General features: G+C 28.5%; 1 protein-coding gene across 2 annotated transcripts in view; it reads right to left on the reverse strand.

Moving 5' to 3' along the window:
• The window catches only part of LOC132923343 (elongation of very long chain fatty acids protein AAEL008004-like), a 44812-nt gene extending 18595 nt beyond the window's left edge, over nt 1–26217 (reverse strand). Inside the window, exon 1 of one of the 2 annotated variants that reach the window (XM_060987279.1) lies at nt 25912–26217. The gene's annotated coding sequence lies outside the window, so the exon portion shown is untranslated. Of the gene's footprint in view, nt 1–1835; nt 1975–25911 lie in introns of those variants that run through there. The other variant, XM_060987274.1, reaches the window with a different exon arrangement.
• Nucleotides 26218–26829: the final 612 nt, after the last annotated feature.

Consider the following 26829-nt stretch of genomic DNA (forward strand, 5'->3'; position numbering starts at 1 on the left):
TTACACACATCTATATGTACAATATACATCCATATGTGTTATAATATATATAATATTTACAACACAGTCGGCGTTGGTTTGTGGCTAAATTTTTTGACCTATTTCGATTATATTTAACAAAATGTTTTCGCGTGTTTTGCACAATTCGAACGGAAATTGGACAATAGCAATTTGACCGTACGGTGTGCATATTATATCTATATTATATATACGTCATGTTTATTTTTATTTTTTTATTCACCGACCTTAATAGATCCGATATAGAGTTACATATACATAGTTCTTATAATATTATACTGTAGGTCTCAGCATATTATGCGATACTTATATTTATATAGGTATACATTATATTTCGATCAAAAAAACTACTGAAAAACGTCATTTTGTGTTGTATAACGCTGAAGAGTGCCCGAAACGTGGCGGCGAGGATATATATATATTTATTATGAATACAATCTATCACAATAATTATTATATACCTACATGATATTAAGGATGAAGTATATATGCGCTTGACGATATCCGTCGCATGAATATATACACATCGCGCGAGGATGTAAGATAACTGAGGCTGTCCCGCAGAGTGAAAAGAGAGGGAAAATTTAAAAATTTAAATTAAAAAAAATGTGCGAAGCGTATTACGCGTCTGAAGAAAAAATTGCATCGCGCACGGGGACTCCATCATCACTCGGACGACCGTCAAATAGTGCGTGGAAACGGAACTCGTTTACAAAACTGGTATATACCACAGAAAAATAATATAACAACACGGCCGCTGTGTCTAGGTAATGATATACCGGGATGAAAAAAAATTGTAGGTAGGTACACACGCTCACATACACACACACACACACACACACACACACTATACATACATACATACGAGTTTCAAATTGGAACGCCGTGAAGGCTTTCCAGACGTGTTTCGTCATTGCGCGCGCGTGTGAGTTGTGTGTGTGTGCACAAAATATATATATATAAACGTATTTTAAATATGTCGCGTCTTTTCGCCAAATATATTTCACGCGAGTGCGAGTTACACGCCGCTTGTTGTATATACTATATTTTAATATTTTATTATATTATTATTAAACGTCGTCGTCGATTAGCCGAATTATTATCGTATCTGCGCACCGTGCACGTGATCCAGTGGCGGGAAGGATCGCTTCGCTAAGGATGATATTATTATTATTATCGTTAATATATGCAATAATAATATATCATACCTACGCCTATAAAATGTATACTATACGCGCCAAATCGATTTATCGTCGTGGTGACGCGCATCGGTATCGTACACAGCGCATACCGTAGGTATGATATAATACGGAAGATAAAACAGACCGACCGCGCGCGCAAGAGCGTGAAAAGCTATAGATTCCGATCCGTTTTCGTGGTGTGTCGCGTTCAATTATTGATGATATCGTACCCGAACCCAACTCGTCGAAGTTTATATCGTTCGACTTCTACATAGTAGTACACATCGTACACTATCCGGGCACAGTAAGTACGACTGCACCGCAGTCATAGTTGAATGATTGTCCGCGAGAGGACGTTTGCAGCGACTGTGCGACGGACGGACGGGACGACACCGCGGCGCGAGAGTGTACCTATATGAGATAATATGCGGCCGATTTGAAAATCGTTAACTCCGCACGACATAACGCCTATCGTAATATCATTATCGTACAGCGTGTGCCGATCGCAGAGGAGAACACATCGGACAAGAAGAACCATTCAATAATATCATACATATATATGTGTGTGTAATAATATACAATTAACTCGGTGTGTACACCGATCGTGTGAGATGATGATGGCGGTGCTTTGCATACCTTTGCGGAGCGACGGGAAAACGGACTTGACGACGGATGCGGCAGCGGTTCGCGGGCTCGCCGCGATATTGGCGGCGGCTGCGGCGGCGGCGGTGGTCGGCGACGGGTCGCTGTTGCTGTCGTGCAGATAATAATATAGTAGTGCTTATTATATTATTGATGATAACAATAATCGTGAATATGATATAATATTTGCGTGCGTTACAGTAATAATATAATTCGATGTGTGCGCGTGGCGACCACTACGCGGTATATACCGAGTATATACCAAGCCGAGGGGATGATGCCGCAGACACGACTGATGACGGACCGCGGGGGCTCACTATACTATCACGGATGAGGGGCAGAAAGAAGGTTTTTCGAACGTGAAAATGCCGATCCGGTCTGCCGGCTATGCGTGGCTTTCGGCTTTTCCGCGAAACGGCGACTTTTTCTTGCGCGCACGACGTGTGTGCGAGCTGTGCTGTCCGTCACGCACTCTCGTGGCGGGGTGTGCGGGTGGTGGCCGGGTGTGAGCCGCGGTTGCGCGGCGGATTAGGCGACAAAAATACGCGGAAAAAACGCACGGCGGCGGCGGCGAGTAAGTACGACGACGCGAGTGGCGTTGGCGCTGTTCGTGTACGAAGACTGGCGGGCCGTCGCCGCCGCCGCCGCCGCCGGGTCCGACGGCCACCAGCCCCACTACGGCGCCGCCGCCGAGAAAGTATTAAATATCGGCAATTGCACACACCAGCACGCGCGCGCGTACCTCGCCGCCGCTGTTTTCGCACGCGCGCGCGAATTTCCACCGCCGCCGCCCGGCTGTCTGCGACCGAGTTTTCCGCCGTCCACATCCCACGCGGCGGCGGCACATAAGGATAGGTTAACATAACTTATATTATTATTTTCGATATTATTATTTTTTTTAAAAAAACCATTTACCCGCGGCGTGTATATATAGTAAGTACTTAACATTATCTGTGTTTATACATCGATTTTTTACGATATTCTTATTGTGTAAGCCGCCAGTTATGAGCATTTTTAAATCACACATAATTTTCATAAGTTTGGTACGAAGTCTCAGTTCGCTTTAATATTAAACCTAACACGAAATTGATTCCGCTGAAAACAATTTTTCAATATTGAACGTTTGTAAGTCGGGGGCACCATATAATATTATACACTAAACTCATTTGTGTATTCAAATCCATTATTATACTAATTCAACACGCTTCTTAAATTGGTTTATCTGAAACATTGATAGTAATTTACGCCTTAAAAGTCGATATTTAAAAAAAAAATATTTAGCAATGTTTTTATTTTCAATTAAAAACTAAAATGTGTTTGCGTTCCTAAATATTTTTATATTATACCACGGTTAACGATAAGATAGTTACACAACGAACTATACTATAATGCCAATATATAGTTAATGGGCTGGATAATATAAAAATACATTAAATATAAATATGTATTTTAATTTTTTAAATCAAAATATAGGCTTTTTAGATTCTGAACGAAGTGAAGACATTGAATGTACTATTAATATATTATTACGAATCAACATTCAAGCATTCCAGACAGGGTTTGTGGATTACGTAAAAATATGCATATTAAAAATAATAACGCCATTGAATACATGTGATATTGCGTATACGACGGTCTATAAAAAAATATGATAATTTGATAACCAAAAGGCGTCACAAACGACCATTTGATCTTTCAATTTTCTAAAGTATAGATACCATGGTATACCTACATTCCTATACTTAGTGTCTTAGTTCATTAAAATTAGTTTTTATTTTGTTTAAAAAGAATATGGGCTTGTATACGTTTTCATAACTGTTATTTATCTTTTAATATCATAAATAAATAATAAAATATTTTATTAATACAAATTTGACAAAAAAAATAGGTCGTATAATATTAGTTCATCAGATATTTATTACATCGTGAACGTAGAAAAATGCAATGTTATAATATTATATTATTATAATAGGTAGTTCTGCTGATTAATAATAAGTCTAATAATAGAATCGTTCTTAGAATAACTCGACAAATTTTTAAAACAATTTTTTTTTTTTAAAATTAACACAGCTATTATTTTTGCCATTGAACTACATAGGTCCGTTCTAAACACACATGACGAGCAAATAAGTTTTTGAACGACGTGCAACGAGTGACGACTTTTCGATCGTTTCACTTTCACATTGAATTATCAGTCATTGACAAGCGATTGTGCAAACCAAATTTTATCTATACCTAAGGTAGTTTTATCATTTCTAATCACTTTTAACGCTATGGATAGATTTACATATTCATACTTTTACTTTATATAGGTTAAAAATGGAACACATAAAACATTTATTGTTTTAAGAGGAAATTCTTATACACACACATCGCGCGCCGGACCATGAACACTTATATTTTTTTTACATAGACTTAAATATTAATCCCATTACGATATTATTCACTACACAATACTATGCAAACATTACTAAAACAGTTTTTAATGTTTTTAAAAATAAAAATAATTTTACTCTTGTAAAAACAACTTAATTATTGTTAATCAAATAGACAACATTCAAAAGGATTACACAAAAATTATCATAACCGCAAGTAGATTATATAATTATTACTTACAAAATGTGTTAGTTTTTGACAAATAATAGATAAATTATTTTATAAAAAAAAATAAGTTAAAATAAATTACTGAGAAGTTTAGAAATTAGTTTATTGTTAATTTATTAAGTGACAATTTTAAAATAATAACAGTAATAAATAGGTACACTTTTGGAATAATTGTAAGTTATAAGTACCTATATCTATAGTATTTAGTACCTAATCATATATCTAAATACCTACTTACTTTTCAATTAAAAACTTAATATTAAATTTTATTTTTTGACCTGAGCAACAAAAATATAGCGGTTGTCAATTTAAGTTCAGCGTTACAATGAATATATTTAATTTTATCTTAAACTAAAATTATAATAAATTAAGTAAATACTTACTAAAGTTTCAGTAATGAAATGTACCATATATATTTTACTTATTTTATTTAGATTTTCCTACCTCGTTTATCTTCGTCAAAAAACTTTTTATTGCTTATTTTAAATCTGCATTTTGAAAATTATTACAACTATCAGCATAATTAAAATTATATTTAATATTAACTTATTTTCTAGTGAATTACTAAAACGTTTGAAATTATATGCCTATAATTTATTTATAGGCCTGAATTTTTCAAATAATTTAAATGTTTTGATTAATTTAATTGTATTTAAAGAATTATCACTTCTGAACTTTATTTACTTAATTCAACGACTTTTGCATGTTTTCAACGGGACGCAAGCATTCGATAAATGATACAATAACCATTCACAAAAATCAGATTTAAAAATAATGAAATGTAAAATACTTATAGGTATGAATCAACTCGATAGGACATCGATATAATACAATTAAATTAGAGTAAGCATAATTGATATATATATATAATATTATTGTGAAACATACAAATTCGTATTATTATTCAATATAAAGATAAAACAATTGACATTTAAAAAAAAAATGTTAATGTTTATAATATACATGATATATTATAGTATATATATATATATATAATAATTGTATAGTATGCACATTATGTTTTGGTTTATATTGTAAAACCTCAAAGTAAGTGATTACATTTTTGTGTGTAGGTATTTGATTGCCCAATAATCAAACAAAAATATTACAAAATTATGTTAGGCTTATGAATTCAATATCTATAGTATTATTTTAATGGAAAAATATTTTATATTAAGAAAGACTTGACAAATACAATTTAACTGTCAAAAATAAGATAAGAAAAATTAATCCTTCGGAGAAAAAGCTTAAACAGAATCTAATTCAAAACATTAAATGTAGGTTCGTTGTGCTCAGCAAGGGATAAGTATTCAACTAATTTCATCCATCTATAATTCGCGTTTGTGCCTATTACGAAAATACTTTCTGTGTAAACTACTACAGTACTACATAATACAGTTCATTAATTCCTGTGTAGATTATAATTTTAATAGATTCTATTTCGAAACCATTATTCGAATTATTAAATCATTAATTTTCACATCAAGGCATATCATTTGACTAATTGTTGTTAATGGTTATATTTGAAAAAGAGATAAACGGTTTATTAAAAATATTTTAAAAAAACAACAAAGTGTGAAACTTTTGAACTCTGTATAATAGTTAATACCAGTAAGAGTTCGGAATCAAGGTCGGAGAGTGTTGAACCATGGACTATGAATGTAATAGTTGTTATATCATCGGTGTGGACGATGCGGTATATGTATAGTTTGTCGGCAAATCCACAATAAACACATGATTTGCAAAAGTGTATTCGAACATCATGTTGGGTTCTTCTACATTTATCAACTATCAATTAACCTAAGACTGTAAATTATTGTAAGATTGACATTGATGCATGTAAATCTTCAAATAATCATAAACAGAAGAACATTAAATGGTAAAATAATAAAGTTACTAAAAATAAATACAATACGTTTGATATCAGCAAAATTAAAGTCCACAACAAAAATGTTTTAATATCTTATAATTATAATAACGACTTTTATTTATGTAGGTATATACATTTCATATACATTGGACAAAATTTCCAATTATCTAGCAATGTCAAAATACTTTATCAATTATATCGAGATATCAAAGTGAACTTGTTTGGCGAATGAATATACCTTTAAATAATACCTAAGAGAGATAGAGAGAGAGAGTGAGTGAGTGAGAGAAAGAAAACTGCGTATTTAAAAAATCACACACAGCTTTAGCCTTCAAATAAGTCATTGTGACCCCCTTTACATGATTATTAGAAAATTAATGATTATATACATATAAAATATCACTGAATCACCTTGAAAAAGAAATTTCAATAAAAAAAAATTTTAAAAATTGTAAAACCTATACCCATAACCATTTGTATAGTCATTACGATGCACGTTGTGAACAAAATTCGTAGATCTTTCTTATAGATCCTCTAGATGTTTACATACTCTCCAACAGCGCGTTTAAAATGTGTTGAACTGTTCGAGAGAAGAGACACTACACCACAGTAACGCACGCATAATGCAACGTGCGAAGAAGAGCAAACAATATAATATTATATATACAGCGTTGAGTAATAATAATAAAGTACCTCGCTGGGTCTTGAAAAATATACATTATGCCAATAGATATTGGATAATATGTAAAATATAAATACTTGAACAAAGCTTTCGGCACGTTGTATATTAAAAACAAAAAAGCGTAATCGAGTAACCGCGTGAAAAGCGTGCAGGGCGGTTTTAATAGTTTATATCAGTGGTTTTCAAACTGGGTGCCGCGGCACACCAGTGTGCCGCGAGTATCCACTAAGTGTGCCGCGGTTTTTCCATAAATTATCGATTGCACTGAATTATGATATAAGAAAATGCGGGTATGTGTCAACTATTCGTCCAAGAATTAAAAATATTTGTTAGCCCATCAATCACATATTTCTTATTAAATGTATATATAATTATAAACAAATTTGTTCATCTAAAAAAAAGGTCAGTGTGCCGTGAAAATTTTTTGAAGTTTACGGTGTGCCGTGTATAAAAAAAGTTTGAAAACCACTGGTTTATATTATATACTATTATATACGTATATAAGTTAATATAGTTAATATATTAAACATTTGTATTTAGTTACAATAATTAATCGAAAATGTAGGATACCTAATTTTTATAAATAAGACAACCATTTTTCGTAGTAACATATTATAATATTTTTAGTTGCAATAACCACAATCACAATTTATACAGTTAGTACAACTAAATAAATAAAACTAAACCTGAATGATAAATAACAACTAAATGGATAACTGTCGCTTTGCTAACTTGATATTTAGGGTTAAATGAACTGTTTAAATAGTTACCACAACTATTATTTTTTCCGTAATATACTAAATAGTAATGACAATTCCCTATTTTTTGTGTAAAAAAGTCAGCGTTTCAACAACAATTAAAAATTTAAATTTTATTAGCAGCGTAAAAAAACAACAACCAAAAATGTTGTCATATTTTCGTTTTGTATATTCGATAGTGTAAAATCTTAGAACAAGATGAATATGATAAAAATCGAAGACGATTAAAACAATAATACTTTTCCGCATAACACAAATATACACAAATATGTTAACTATCACGTGAAATAATATTATGATTAATGATAACAATCTGCTGCAGAGAGCATAAAACAAATAGGTACAAGAAGAAAAATAGCTGATATGTATAATATTATAATATTGCACGAAAATCATGAAGCAACTCTGCATCTCTTGTGATCCTCAGTAGTATTTTTTCCTTTCGAGGCATTAATATAATGTATAGGCGATCATGAATATAGTATAATATACGTATATATTGCAGTGCGTCGATCGTACGTCCTATAACGAATTTTTATTTTTTACAGATCTATATATTTCATAATATACGATTATGAATATATTATATAATTTTGATATAGGTATACCTATCTACATTATATTTATGTTTGGGCCGGGTTATCAAAGTTCAAAAATGTTCGAAACATACGCGTGCAACACGCGTTTGAATTAGCCCTTCACAAAAACCTATATATGCACACAGCTGACTTGCAAGTTCACTATATACTTACGGTAATTTTTTGGCACTGGTTGATTTTTTTCTCTACATTATATTGAACGTCTTCGTACTTCAATATATATTTATGGCATACAGAAAACAATAATAACGTGTCGTCATAATTCGATTATAACCTTCAAACCAGTTTCAACATACATATACAACATTATATATTATACGTACACATTTTCCCCATCACACACCGTATACCATATTATTGCCTTCTACGACTATAAACAAACAAAAGATACCACTGAATTTCGTGTTAAGGACAAACGACAGCGAGTTTGCTAAAAATTTAATTTAATTTTTCTAGTCACTAAAAATTAAATATATGATTTTTCAAATCGCTAAGACTACTATACAGTACTATGACTACTATGTACCTACTATACGATACATTACATGCAGCAGTCGTGCAGATGGTGTACCTATTATTGGTTTAACCTAGAAATATTTGTTTTATTATAAATTTATTATATTATCACAAAGTAATGGACGACCGTGAACGATTTGTCAGAATCAAACAAGTGTGAACAATTAATATGCTTAACATGATTTTACAAAGTATAAATATTTGCAAAAAACCAAATGGATACTCGACAATAAAAGGCTAGAATATACTTATTTAGATTCCAAACGTAGTCTGAAAATAGCTCTTAAGTTTTTTTCAAAAAGCAGAATCACATATAAGTTAGAAATTTAGTAATTTTTTAAACTTTTATAGAAATGTTGTAAAAAAAATTACATTATGCATATTTTAGATACAAGTAAATATAGAGCCTAAACAATTTATAGTTATAAATAATCACTTACAACGCATAGTTCTACAACTTCTACATCACATATATCCTACGAGTAGGTGAAATGGTCAATTTAACTTTTCTTTATCAATAAACAAAAAATTATTAATTATTATATTTTTTAATGTCTTAGATCTTTATAATAATTTTTTTATGTAATGATATTTTCCTAGATAATCATAAAAAAATAACTCATATTTAATTAAAATTTTACAATGGTATTTTAAAATATTGACCAGCAACAAAAGTTGATTACGAATATTGGATTAAAATCATGAATGCATGAGTCTAACATACATATTCGTAATATATTTTTGTCGTGAAACTTACTTAGCTCATATTCCTATGTGTATACAAAGTATGTACATTTACATTATTATTATAGTAAAGTACCTAATAAATTACAATTATTATTACCACCCAGGCAGTATGATTTATTTTTTTATTTTTTAGTATTATTGAATTTAATAAAGTGTAGGTACACAAAAATATGTAAACGATAAAGTAAAATGAATAGATATAGACATATAGTAAAATAAATCAAAGGTCATTATAAGAACGAGATAAAATTAAAGTGTTAGTCTTAAACACGATGAATATGAGTAAAATATTCTTGTATATATTTTATTCATAAAATCGTATAGTATACCTATACCTATACAGTTGTACAACTTTCGCAATAATATCAATTTTAAACTATATACATAATTTATAGTTTTTATAAATAGCAAATTGTCTTAATTAATAATATTGATTAATATATTTTAATAATTAGTTTTAAAAATATTTTTACACGAACGCTAAAATAGTAAGATATTTAAAGTGTTATTACAAGGTAAAACCATTAAGACGTAAAAGTTTATTAAAATAATATTTTATTTTATAATCTTGTACAAATACATGCCATTATTTTGTTTGCGGGATATTATAAAAAATTATAATTTTTATGAAGTTGCAGTAGTTACACACATTCTACATGAAAACAATTTCACTTTTTATTAGCTTTAACATTATTTTTGAATACACAATAGTCATCTACTCGTCTCTGAAATTTAAGACACCAACATATACAAATACACAGAGTAAATAGGTACATCGTACATATTATATTGGTTTTAAAACTGCAGTAGGAAAAATGTAATACTTATTAATATTATAATCTATTTGTTATATTTTCAAAGACTGTTAATACAATTTATAGCCGAGAATAATTTTTTACACCAGAGATTTGAAATTATTTGCAAAATACTTGGCGATATGACAGAATTGACATATACATTCTACAATAAAATTTCAGGCTACTGAAATTAATGAAAATAAAAAATTCAAAATATATATACACCAACTATATTTGACAGCAAAAAATGTAATTATGAATTTATGTGAAATGGGTATTATACAGTTTTAATATAGATAGAATGACATATATTTTTGTTTTAATGAAATCTATTTTTTTTAAATTCTTATTAATATAAAAATATTTAATCAACTGAATTATAGTACAATATACCGATAATAATTTATATGTTCCGATAAATTATTTGCTATTATACAATGTGTTAGCTAATATCAAGACAATTTCAGTCCAAATACAGTTCTAAATCATTAAGATAACAAGCGAAAGCATGACAAATAAGAACTAAATAGTTTTGATTTTTGAAAATAAATATATACAATATACATATATATGCAATATGCATTTATATTTAGATACGTGTATAATACGCAGTTTTTTGTAGATAATAATATTCGGTAATCGCTGTGAGATTCACTATACAGTTAAATATTTGTTTCATATATACGATGGTGATTAGAATACTAATACAATATGTGAATTGAATCCAACGTGATCAAAATCGTACAACTTAAAATGGCCCATTACACAAGGTCAACAAAGTCGTTTGCAGTTGGTGCAAAGACGTGCAGGTTGAAAATGATTATTGTTTACTATTGTGGCTATACAAAATGGTCTAGAAGTCTTAATACTCAAAATAGTGACAATGATCATCTGTGTCTCATGTACACAAACTTCCGCTTTCTCAAGGATACAAATAAACAGAAAAATTAAATAATTTACAATAATAACGAATACTCAATAAATCCTAGTCTGCTAATTTACCGATTCCGTCTGAAATATAGAACTGGTATCTAATGAGTTTTCAAAAAGGGATTATTTAACATGATGGTAAGTTGTTGCTATCGTTTTGACGATTTTACTATTGTCCTGACATAATGGGTTTGAAAGTCAGAAAACGCATTCATTGAATTAGGTTATCGATTACCCAAGAGACGGCGTTTGATCCGATCGGTGATCGCACGGTATATGTTCTACGTAGGTATAGTATAACAACAACGTACGATAAGTAGGAGGTCGATAACACATAATACATAGAACAACACATCTTAACAAATGACAAGGTCAATTAGTACCTCGGTATTTAACGACAATGTATGAAAATATTAATATTTTAAAATTAAACAGTTATTTTTTTTCTATCTGCTATCAAAATAAGATACAATAACAAACATAATATAGGTAGTACGTAGATATTATACGAATTTAAAATGTGCTGTATAGAATATGTAGAATATTATTTATATAACTTTAGTTGGAGATAATAATTATCTAAATAAATCGAATAGGCAATAGTATACTTAATATTACATAATAATATAATATACATTTACATAAGTAATCTTTCTAATTATATGATTATAAATGAGGAAAAATTTAAATTTAAGAATATTCGCGATACTATTATGATTATAAGCCATCTGAACTTGAAAAACAGAAAATAAACTAATATATAAAAGTAACATTCTAAACCTTGATACGCAAGATTCGCATTACGAATACATTGTAATTATTAAAAAATTATGTTTATTAGTATTACTTAGAATACAATTTTTCTGAAACAATTGAAATTATTTTTGCTTTACAAGGTTTTTAAGTGTTCGTTTGTACCCTAAAATTTTAAAATTTGTATCTGCCACTTAAACAATAATTAGATACCTAATAAATGAATGTTTAAATATTCTATTATAATACATGTAAATTGTAATTCCTTACATAAAAAATAATATAAATTCCAACACAAATATTGTTCTATTTTGTTATTATATTTATGACAATCTGAAATGATTAGGTAGGTATATTTAAAGTTATAGTGGATAAAAATTAATTAAAATTATGTTTAGAAAATAGTTTATGTTTTCAAAATACACATGTATATGTTAAACTAAATAGTAAAATATCCCATATTGTGTGTATAACAATACTATCTTAAAGTGCAAACTATACGTAGACGCTATTTGACTGTTCAAATATTAGATAAAACATTCAAATTTTATACAAAATGAATGTTTAATACGTCTAGTTTACAATATTATTTATTAAAGTATACTAAAAAAGAATAATAATCACGATACCCCTAATTGTACAAAATGCAACAGTATAGTACTTAGACTACCCTTGATTTAAAAATTAAAATTATCACAATAATAATATTGACATTACCTACAACTTGCTATAAACAAAAATAAGCCTTATTGTAAACATTGCTAAAATAGTTATAGTTAAAATAATAAATATTGATTTATAATTTAAGTTAATAATATTTAAGCCACAAATAATCAAGAAATATAACTCCTAAAATATTTATGAATATGTTTAATTTGTTTCAAGAATATTTTATTAATTCTTAACTAAATATTATAATAACAATTTAAAAAATTTGTAGTGTACTACAGATAAAAAAGTTTTTATTTAAATTTAAAATAATAATAATATGAAAATAATAATATTAGACTGAAAAAGGTAGCTTCTAAAGACATTGATTACCAGATGGCACAGCATATATAATATATATTACACAATTATCTACGCAAGATGTATACTTAGTAAGTTAGTACATTCCGGAATAAACAAGTTAAAAAAAAATTATGTACCTATAGTATACTCAAAATATAAATAAAATAAAATTCAAACGTAAATGCACTTACATGAAAATACAAGTGAATTATAGTTATTATTTTATAGAAATTTAGATAATACAATTATATACATGTTTCGTTGACATTAACATAATAATCTTAAAATTTAATACTTTTAAACTTTAAACAGTAAAACAGTTTGAAAAATATGTCCAGTTATTTCAATATAATATATTGAATTATGTATGTAATTTCCAATATTGATAATACTTCCTAAATATGAAGTTTTAGCAGTCGATATTTATTCATATTTAAAGTAAAACGAATCATCAATCATATTAATAATTGAATATTTGAAAAATATTTCAAAGCTATACGATTCGATTAACAATATAATCAATAGTTTTTAGGTGTATTTTCCTGGTCATTTAATATAAGTACACACTTCAAACTAATTAAATACGTCCGAAATTGTGATTGCAAATATATTATATAGGTATGGCTTGTAATCCATAACTACTATAATATGTTCACAACTAAAAAATATACTTATAGTTTTAAATATATATAGATATATATGATATTTATTACAATAATACAATGATATAGATAGTATATTTAAATAAACTGTAAGCGAATATACGTAATATCATAGCAAAAAACTTCGTAATATAGACGTTACAAAACATGGCAATTGACTTATCTAGTGGTTAAATTACAAAATTTGATAAGGATACTTGGTTAGTCATTTAAGACAAAATAAACCAGTCTCGCCATATTATACCGATGTTTACCACCAGGCTATGTAGGTAAATTACACGGTACAATGTAACAATAATATATCTATACTATACAGAATACTGTTATTATTTTGACTGAAATCTACTTCAATAAGTGGTGTGTCTTGTAACAAATAACAGTGATCTATTTTCCCGTTTGGTGGACTTAAGCAACGATGGAGTTAGGCAAACGAAATAAGTAGGTACCTTCCTAGTACCAGATATTTGCTATTTCAACAGAAATATTTTAAAAGGGTAATATTGATATTACTTATATTGATCTAAAAGTAGCTGCAGTTTAATATGGGTACTTATACTGTATACATAATAACCATACATACGATTATATTGCATTGTATTTCTAGTATGTCACAATTATTTTTAAAGGGCAAATGACTAGCCAATTTTGATAACAATTTCGAATTATACCCATCGGTGAATAAATACAAAACATTGTTAAGGGGATTCGATACCGTGATTTTCTGTTTTTGTCTAACGCACGCGCGACATAGGATTTTAGACGGATCCTCTGCTAATCATACCAATTAATCCAATGAAGCGATAAGAATTCTAAAAACAGATTTAAATTTGTTGTCGAGTCTACTTGAAATTGACTTTCCCAGATTTTTGACTTTTGATTTTAACTTCTCCAAAAATTGAAATACAGCAATTTTTGATTACTCTTTTTTAACATAATTTTTTTAGGAATTTGGAGGAAAATATCAAAGCTGTGAAAAAGTCGATTCTAAATAGACTTGATGGCAAATTCAAATCTGTTTTCAGAATTCTTATCGCTTCATTAGATCAATTGGTATGTTTGGCAAAAACATGTCTAAAATACTATATCACGCGTGTGTTAGACAACGATAGAATATCACGGGATGAAATCCCCTTAATTAAAAAATCGAATGCCATTTAAACTACCCAATAAAACGTTTTTATTCAATTCATTATATTTAATTAAAAAAACCCATAAAATATACATATAATATATATTATAAGTATATAAAATTAGTTAAAGAGCATATAATAAACAAGCATGTATATGTTTTAAACATCGATTTAATGTATTATTTATTCGCATGAATATAAAAAAACGTTAATACCATATTAGTATGATTATAAATTAATATTTATAATCAATGTTAATGCGCAAACATATGACATCCCGGAAAATGTATAAGCGCACGTGGAAGTCATGGAAATAATTAGTAAAAGAAAAAACGATGAGATAGAGTACACTTAGACGGAGACGATGATTAAGACAGCGCCCTTGGACATTACTTTTTAACTCAAACATAACGATAATGGCGAGAAAGAAAAAAATCCTAATAAACGACGACGTTGCTGCAGCCGCTACGAGTTATGGAAGACTACTGACGAAGGTCAGGATCGCCCAACTGCGGTAGGCATAAGGCATACTTTCCGAACACAGTACATCATCGACGTAGGAAAAAACGAACACACACACACAACCGCTGTACAAGCCTAGTCGAAGGAATAAATTATTGTTGTAACAAACGTTCAACCGGATATATAAGTACATAAATACTATCACGCTAACCAGAAATCAATCACTGCAGTGCCAAAAGAAAATAAATAAAAACACATCGTTAGTTTATATTACTATAGTTTAATTTATATAGCGGGGAGGCTAAGGGCCACCCCTCACAATCCCATATTTCTAAAAAAAAATTGAATTTATTAAAAACAGAATTACAATAAAAAAAACATATTATTATCCCATCGACTATATTAAATAGACATATTATAAAAGAGTATAGTTAGGGGTATATCGTATATATTCTATACTATTAATAAAATATGTAAATAAACTATCAACTATAATAATATTTATTATGGTATGATATTATTACAAACATTATGGCTTAGCCTCATAAACCAAAATTCTGGAGCCGCCCCTAATTGTTATAGTAGATAGCTCGAATAAGCAACATTATAATATAAAAAATAATAAGAAATGTCAACTTTTAAAGGACACTATGTAATATGAAGATACTGAAGGGCGCTCAATGATCATTAATAAAATTATTCAAACATATAAATGCTCACGAAACATTGTCAACAGAATAAAATAAAAGCCCTTATTCGACAATGAATACACACAGGATAGGGAGTTCTTAGTGAACCAATTGTAAAACTAAGTATATACATATAATAGAGTATACCTATAGTATAATATATAATAGTCCATAAAAAAGCAATGACCATTTGAAATCTACGTGTGCATAGTACCACGTTATCTATTTAAATATTACATAAGAAGTCGTGATATAATTCTTATAAAATATTGACTACATTTTTGGAGCAAATTTAAAATGTTGATATTGTCAATAAAACGAGCAATATTAATTTTCATTATAGCCAACAATTGAACAAAAGTTCATTCACGTGTTATTTTAATCATGCAATTCAAAAATGTTTTTTTTACAAACGTTTTAAATTGTATTTTGGTAAGATAATGTTACACAATATATTCTCGAATCAAGCAGTCCCCCAATGTATAATACCTACCTAAAAATCCTTTGTATACAAAACCGTGTGCCGCAAATATTGTTACAAGCATGGCGCAACGACATGCGATTTTAAATATGACTATTATTATTATATAGGTACCTACAATACATTGGTATTGGTCTCGAGCACGCCATCGACAGTTTGTAACGTTTGATGCACAATCGATTGTTCGAATAGTCGCGTTGTTCAACCAAAATCTATAAAAATACAATATAGTAGTATACAATATAGGCGTATATAGGGAGAAGAGGTAGGGGTTCAAACTTCTCCCGAAATGTATGGTTGGTACGGGCATTAATTTTAATTGCATAATTAATTGGAATTTATAAAAATGGAAATTTTTTTTAACCCCCCCTGAAATTAATTTCTATATACGCCACTGCGATATAGTATAATAATATAGTGTACTGGACGAGATACACGGAGACTATAGTTCAGATGATAAACATTAAATATTACGCTGTTTCACCCGTGATTTGTTGATGAAAATATCCGACCAAAAATCAAAATAATATTATTAAAAAAAACGGCCAATTCATATGTTATAACAGAAATTATTTGGCATTATCAGTTGATAGATAAATATCAAAACTAGTGCGGTTTTATATATACCAACTAAACAATTCGATACTTTTTAAAGTTATTCGGATTTTAAACGAAATAAGTCGACCATACATCATGCATGTATTTATACATATATTATGCATTGTATAATACGTATATATATGCTGTTCTATGTTTATCTCGCTTTGACATTTTTTTGTCGACAGCTGATTACAGAAGAACTAATATAATAATGGCCGTTTGTAAGCTTAACGCATCATACAACGACAACACAAGGAAAATACTTGAGAATACCAAAAAGTTACCTACTAAAATGGCAAATTGCCAATAAATAGAGGTGAACAAACTGAAACACGAGTAATGTTTTTCCTCGACAATATTATTATTACCACGCTAAAAACACTATATAATTGTGTCTATATATTTATCATTGCTAAAAACAATAATAATTAAATTAATATTTATTAATATAATTATTCATTATTATTATTGTCATACATATTATTACTATTGTTTTTATTAATACCCTTCGATCATACGTGTTTCATATGTATATAAAATAGAAATAAAATAACTATATTACAATGCCCGTTAACCATGCTACCATAGATAACTTTTTTAAACAAATGACGTATTACAACGCTTAATAAAAATAAATTAAAAGTCTTAAGAAACACATTATCTTTGGCTATATGTGCAGTTCCGGTGATAGGTAATGCGAAATGTGTCTACACGGACTCTATCAAAAAATAGACCCTCATGACAAATAGTGAGTATATCATTGAAGGGTCGTGAAAACAATGATGATTACTATTACGATAATGACTGTTGTATATTATATTTATATATGTTTATATAGATACACATACTGCACACATGCAGTAACAATTAATAATATGAATAATAATTAATAACCTTAAGAAAAAAAATCAACCTCAACGATGACCAATGGTCGTAAATCAAATTATCGAACCTACACACGAACGGCAATAACGAACATGATAATTATTGTGCGCTGGAACATTGTTTGAAAACTGTGGACAAGGTCGGATATCCTAAGGTCTACATAATATGGCGTAACACGTGATACATTCAACGACTGATAAAATCAGTCATCAAATCCAATATCTGACATGGGATCGCTATATACAAAGAAATACGCATCATACTTATCATGGAGAGGGGCATGTCTGTCGGCAACTTTTTACCACTATATGCCCCTATTTCGGGCAGTACTCTAGACAGACAGTATTCCTTATATGATATATCCAATCTTAAAAAAAAATTTAATAAAAATATATATCATATATAATATGTATATAATGTATATATGTAAAAGGAACATTACTGTTAACAATAAAAAAAATATATTGCTCGAATTCTACAAAAAAAATAAACGGCTTAAAATAAAACAACAGTTAATATTAATTTATGCAAAATATTCGATACAAGACAAAAAATACATATAACTACGCAATTCCTGGAGGACATATAATTAAATATATTATATGAACACTTGAATACACTGCACCTGTATAGAAGAAACTGCACATAACTAACGTATACTAAAATAATACAAGTATATAATTATAAATGACTGAACAATATTTCAATATACACAGATTTTATTAAAAATTAGTTCATTTTTTTTTAAATTAAAAATTATGCGAAGGTTACTAATTCAATAATTTGTGAATAATCATTAAAGTTATATATATAAATATATATTATCAACAATATACTAGTGAATACGACCCCCTCCCTCCTTCTCACCAATTTCATAATAACAGTACTTACTATTCTAAATAAAAGTGTAGATTTTCAATACTAATTGAAATCGAAAACAAGTAGAGATTTAACTAAGATAAACTCTACTATAGTTTGAAAATAAATTCTATCATAGTTATTAATTATTAAAATATAAAAATTCAAACCACACCAAAAGCTATGACAAATCCTATAATTTCCATCTGTAAGCAATTAAACAAATACCTATTGTATACTTACTTCTAACGCTTTATACGTATTTTTCCACACTACCGAAGGAAAATATATCACAGTCAAATAATTAATGTATTTAAGAAATTAGTAAGATTAATAGCAACTAATTTAGCTATAATACCATGGTCACTGATAATATAAATGTATAATTTCGTTAATTTCTCCGCCCTCTCTAAATATTTACGCCTTAGGCGTGTGCTGTGTTAATCCTGACTATTAAAGTATAGTGCAAGTACAATAATCTTTTAAGTTGTTTGTTTTCATTTCAGTAAACACGATTAAAAATAAACTTCCAAAATACTAATTCTTACAATTTATAAAAACTATACAATATTTTACATATATTTTACAAAAGTAGGTATTAATAAACATAAAGGATATCACCTGTTATACGATTTAAACAATATCGTATCGTAGGTACCTACCTAAATTATTAAAATTAAAATGTTTAACTTGTCTTATAATTGTCGATTTCTTATCCCGTAAATTGTGATTCCGTTAACTGCCTGATCACTATAACTATACGAAAACGCACATTTTTATCTGACTTGAAAATGTAACCAATAGATCAAACCAACATGATTTTGCAATAAAATATAATCATTTTACAAAAATTATGATATAGATACTCAGCTCCTTATAGTATTAATTTTGGGTTTATTTCAAACTTAAACGGCACAAGTTTGAAAAAAAGATTGGCAGTCATCTTGAAAAAATATATTATATATTTTTTTTTTAATAAATAGCAGTTCTATACTTCATTCTAATATATTAATATCTTCTATGAATTATGATAGAACTTTGAAAAATCGGTCGTTTTAGTGTGCCATTTTATAATAACATATTTGAATTATTTTTAAAATTATTTATCACAAACATTTTTAATTTTTTGATTGACGACATATTATGTAGATATTTTTCATATTATTTTCCGGAGCAAAATATAAGTATATCGGTTATTAAATAAGTAGTTGATTAGTTTTATCTTATACCAAAGTATTTAACAACTTTAATTTTAAATGAGCGGAATGGAGGGACTAGGGGAAACCCCGTAAAATCTTAAACTACAATTTACTCCACTCACCAAAATTTAAATTTATTAACTATCTGATAAACTAATTTTAAATTCAATTTGTATGCATCTAGATTCATCAAAAAAATAATTTAAAAAAAGTATAGGTATAACTTAAAAAGTTATTTCAATTAATAATATATTATTTTGGAATAAAATCAAATTATGTAAACAGATATTTTTAAAAAAAAGTTAATACTTTTTGAGGTACTAAGTGTTCACTGTTAAAACAATCATCCAATTCATTATCCTATATCTCAAATTACAGACATTAAGTATACATCAATACATTAATTTCCATGCAATATTATAATTTATAATTATATGACAATAATATAGCAACGTGCATGGCTACTGTAGCAGCAGTAGTGTTTTTATGATGACATATTATACGACGACAATAAACATTCGGTACAGACTAATTTAACTGTAGCTACAAGAATACCTAGAGAACACGATTTGGTGAAATTGCTTGGTGTGACGGAATACAATTAATAGGTATGTACCTTATTATACCAAACATTTTGATAACGAGAATAAATTTCGTAACAAATTAATAAGTAGCTATAAGTAGTAGGTACAAACCGAATTAACAACGTCAACAGTTCGATATTGAACGCATATTATTTTATACCTATGTCATTGTCATATAGTTACGCATAATATCAATCCAAAATATTATAAACAAATTGACACTATAAAGAGCATAATTATTATTACTCGACGCGCGCAAACCACCGTATTATTTATTATTTTATTCACAATAATAACTATACAATGAAAAAGCTTTTAGTACCTAGATAACTCGTTATGCATAGTTGTTAATATACTGAAATAATTGATTTCCATATAACAATACATAATATAGTATTATAGGTAACTTTCCTGTTCAATTAAAAAACAAAACCGTTGTTGTTCAAAAATCACTTAATAATTTGAAAAAAAATTACGATGATTAATCAATAATTAATACTTAATAGACATAACCAACTGTAAATAAAATACATTGTGTTTCAAAACTACAAACTAAAAGGATATTAATCTTATGTGATAATTAAAGAAAAAATACATTTTGCACACAAATACACAATATACGTTAAATTTTAATAGTGATACGAATCAGAGTTTACATACATAAAATTAATATGTACGTGCGTTACCGATACAAAATGAGAAAACATATAGAAGAACACCCACTACCACAGTATTTTGAGCAACTAGTTCGCAAAAACTATAATAAGTACTATAAAATATAATATTTATGTATGTTTAATGTAAAATGAGCTGCACTAATAACAATAAATATTACAATATTAGATTGAACAAACTAGTTCACATTATTCTAGATCTTCAATAATTAAATATTTATGTTACATTAAAATCTATTATTGTTTGTTAATTGCTATATTTTCGTTTATATTGTAAATCCTGTAAGTACCCTACCTATTCTATATTATGTTACATTATTTTATACATATATTATTTTATTGGTTATATTAAATTTAAATATACATTGTAAAGTTACATACTAAGTGCATATTATGCAAAAAAATATAATAAAATATTACGTAATTTAAAATTATTTTAATTTTACCGAAAGCGAATCAAAAACCGAAAAGGAAACAACATTAAATATTCAAATAGTGCACACCTTTCAATAGTATACCTATGTAACATGGAAAACAGTAAACCTAATGCTAATCGTATAATAATACATTATACACCAGTAGTGTAGCCAGGAAGGTATAAGGAACTGCAACCCACCCAAATTTTAGAAAAATTTAAAAATACTTCAGTTTTTAGTGAACGCGTTACATAAAATGTAACCATGTATTAAAATAAAAATTTGTAAGAAAGTTTAAAATGTTGATACCCACGGGTCACAGCATCCGTATACCAAGCTTATGAGGGATTCTAGTCAAGTCTTTTTTATACAACAAATTATCAACCCTTATCCAGTTATCCCAAAGAAATATCACAATACATTTGTCGAAACGTCACCACCACAAAGATCCAAGTATCACACCAAAATATTATGAGAACATAAAACATTACACCACAAATTCTAATCAACTAGGCATTATCGTTGTGGAAAGGTAAACAATATATTATTTTATAATGCCTAAAATACAGATAATATACGTACACGCATTACGACGGCGGTATTGTGACGCAGACCTTCCTCCACCACACATCTATATTATATACAATATTATTATTATTATTATTTTCCGTCTAGAAACACTTTCGTTTTCCGATATTCAATTAAGAATTCTCAACAGGACCGTTACGACACAGACGTAATATAGTATAATATTATGTATATAGTGTATATATACATATATATACAGTCGGAAACTTGACCTAAAACCATTTGTTTTGTTTTTTTTTTTTTTTGAGGTAGGTACACGTCCTATTAGCAATGCATCAAATAACCCAAATCAATATAATATAATTACCAAACATCAATGGCAAACAAGCAACGCAAAAAATATTATCCCAAAAAAACTCCCTGTATGTAAATAGTGGTGCGTCAGTCTAAATAATAACATTAATATTATATTATATCATGCACAGCTGCTACGGCATACTAATCGGTCAACACGGCCGGTCGTCTTTTATCTACAATTTACACGCACCAATGTTTGGAAACGTCTGCAAACACAATATTGCATATTTAAATCTTTTTACGAAGCAAATATGCATTTAACTACACAACACGAAAAGATTCTCATAAAGTCGTAACCTACCTATATTGAAATAATTCTGTGTACTGTGTAGTTACGACGACAGAGATCGGACGGACTGTCGCTGTACGAAATAATATCGAGTGTGTGTGTGTGTGTGTGTGTGTGTGTACATATATAAAATGTATATCTCATTGAAAAATTTTAATGTATTCATATTTCAACGACTGTACAATAAAGGTGGTCAAGGTAATACGAAATAGTACACAGCGCGTTACTGCAGACGACTGACGAGTCTATACAACAGTAAATATAATATTTTTATTTTTATATAGTATTATTTATTATACATAGTTATTAACTGTATACCTATATTAGAAATAACTTTATTTATAAGAATATACTTAGGTGTTACTCACTATAAGGTACTTAAATTGTTAGTTTTTTATCATCATAACCCATAAGTTATAAGATAACCATTAGTAATAAAAACAATGATTATTGCTTACTAATATTCCAATTCGTTCAATTAAATTACCATACGTAAAATCATGTTAAAATTTGGATCTCCTTCATTTTTTTAATGCATTTAATAATAAAAAAAAAATTATAAGTATTCAACATCCAAAATACTTCGACGAGAAAGTATTTAGATTAAAATAAACATACAATATTCAGTTGAAATTCTATACCTATTGTACATTTTTCAATTTGTTTACTGTAAAAATGTATTTTAAAAGAAAATAATTAAAAATTAAAATTGTAAACACTATTTAATATTTAATGTTGTAACAATAATTATATCTATTGTTTGTTTAAGAAAACATCAGAGAAGACATACTGTTACTTTTAATTTTATTTTTACAGTAGTTAAATTATAAAATTTAATTGTATACATTGAATAATTGGTTGGTACATCAAACTAATGAGATACTGTTAAACAATATTTCATTTCGAAATTAAACCTCAACAAACATTGATTCTAAATTCCCGATATATGACCACCTGGGATATTTAACAATGTATTGTTAATCCTGAATAATGCTTAATATAATTTCAATTTAATTAAATTTTAAAAATAGATAGTATGTATATAAAAAAAAATTAATACCACAAAATACACTATTAAACACGCTAGTAAGAGCAATATGTACCTAATAATTATTACGGTATTACCGCCATTGCCGAGATTATATTAAGAATTGCGTAGTCTACACAAAGTGTTGTTATGGCTAGTTACACATTATATACAATAAAAATAAATTGAGATATTCTATGGTCTATGGACCAATAAAAATCACGAATATGATATTATATTATATTATATTATTAATTATCGGGCATAAAGTAACATACAAATTTTGAAGAAGAATTTAAAGAAAAATTTAGCTTCTAAACATTTACCATTAACTGTAAAATAATAATTATAGGTAGGTATTGAATAAAAATTTTAATTAATTTGTTTCCTTTTTTTATACCTTACATTTTTACCTACTAAAAAACTTTGAGACTGTCTATTAGTAATATTATCTTAACTCTGAACTAAAAGTCTATGCCTACCAAGAGTTATGACTAAGATATTTCTTAAAATGTAATGTTTGCTGTTCAGATGTGTAAAATGTTGAAACTTAAGTAACATAATTGCTAAAATTATTAAAACACAGCTTCCTATTACTATAAGATAAATGACTAATGACAATTGGTCACAATTTATTAGTAAATTAATTAATTTAATAAATATGTTAATAATTGAAAAGAAAACATTGATATGATATCAAGGTAGTTTAATAAATAATTTATCAAACTACCTAGACTTTAAATAAAAACTACTTGTTTTTCTCTCTATTTCAATAAATTTACTATGCAATTTACTAATTACATGATTCACAAAAAAACTATTTAAAATAATTTATTTCTTATGTAGGTGCCATTGAACAGATGATCCGAATTAATGTTTTACCATAATCAAACTATAACAACTTGTTACTTTAAATTAGTATGGTAAATGTACCTAATAGCTAATTACTTAGGTAATATAATTTAACATCCAATAATAACAAAAATAATTTATCATTTTATCATAGAATAATATAGTCATATCACAGTCATCAGAATAATACAATTTTTGTTTAGATTATTTTTGCTAAAAAGATAAATATAATATCAAACAAATTAATGTTAAGAAGCGTCAGTAATTTTGTAAATCTATTGATATTTATTAGGTCTATTTACTTATTTACTTAATATCTTCATATAAGTACATGAATATCGATGGAAAACAATATTAGATGTCATCAAAACATGTATACTATATAGGTACTACAGCTAAAATAAATTATTTCAAAGGTCACAGTTATTGACACTTATAAGGTGATAATGCACTACCTTGCGGTTGTTATTCTAGGTGGCATTGAGTATTTTGCTGTACTACTTAACACATACCTATTAGAATTACGCATACATATTGGTTAACTGACAATAGGAAAGCATATAGATTCCACAGAAAAATCAATAAACAAATGAAAATATGACAGAATTAACATTTTAAATTGTTTTTTAAACAATAGTACCTACCTATGTCCTGCCTAGATATTTTACAATGAACATACATAAAACAATATATTTTAAGAGGACAAAGATTAATGGAACAAACGACAATTTAAACTTTTCTATTAAATGCCATTGTCCAAAATAAAGGTGACTCTGTGATAATGAGAAATGATATTAAAACAGTTTTTTTTATGTGTTAAAGGTCAAAACTTTAAGACCACAGTTCTATAAGTATATTTAAACTATGTTATCCTACTAGACTTTTTCACACAGTTTAAAATAATTTTTTAAATCATGCAATTACATTTCACGGTGATCTTAAATCTTAATAGGTCTGTGGTGAGGACATGAGGTAACCCATACGCAAATTAGGTATGCGTATCTATAAATGTGAAAACACAATTTTACCATACCAAGCGCAGTCACAACGGTGAATGATAATATAATAACAATAATTATTAATGCAGTGACGTTTGAGTGTTTTGCTTACCCAAATACAAATGGTTCTGTCAGTAAGTGTCTTCTCTGCAAGAGCGCATTTTCAAAAAAAACGCTACTCTATAAATTTTTTTATCCATCTCACTTCCTCTGTTCAACTTAAGCAGTTCACACGACAAACGTTCTCTCTACAGAAGGTAATAACGGCCGTTCCGAACGTATGTGGATAGCTGCCGACGGTAAGTCCAAACAAGAATACTAGTCCGACATTGACGAAGAACGGAGTCAGCCGCCATGATGGGAAAAACGGAAACAGACTCACTTGGGTGGGCGAATTGCGATGGGACGCGTGTGGGAAAACTTAAAACACTCGTTCGGCGTCAGTACGATAGCACAAAAAAATAAGTCCCATGAAAATAAACGCAACTAGGCCGATTAAAACAAATTGTTGGCTGATAGGGTGTGATAACTTACTGATAAGCCGCCGACAGCAGCGACGCGTTGTGTGATAACGACCGGCGAGTCCATAGATAATAAATTTATTATCTATGGGCGAGTCACGCCGGCGCCAATTACGTAGCCTATTGTGGTTTGAGATAACGTTTTCGAATGGATATTGACGTTGGTTTACACGAAAATGATATATGTTTACAATTTTACAGAGCGTTAATAGTTAATATAGTTAGCATTGGTTGGTTCATGTAGACAGGCAATCGCAATCGTATAGATACTGTTTGGATCTCGGACGAGAGGAGCACATAATCATGTACTGAAAAATTGTAATAGCTTGAGCATTCCATTTTGATACCTAACATAATAATTATCGATAAAAAACCTTAAGGGCAGTTGTACAAATATTGTAATTACACGCATCGAGGCGTGTCAACACGTTGGATCGTATGACACACGTAAAACATGTTTTGACGTTTCTAAGCACTATCAATTATTATTGTGCTATTCATCTGTCAGG

The sequence above is a fragment of the Rhopalosiphum padi genome, chromosome 2 (assembly GCF_020882245.1).
Source record: "Rhopalosiphum padi isolate XX-2018 chromosome 2, ASM2088224v1, whole genome shotgun sequence".
Lineage (NCBI taxonomy): Eukaryota > Metazoa > Arthropoda > Insecta > Hemiptera > Aphididae > Rhopalosiphum > Rhopalosiphum padi.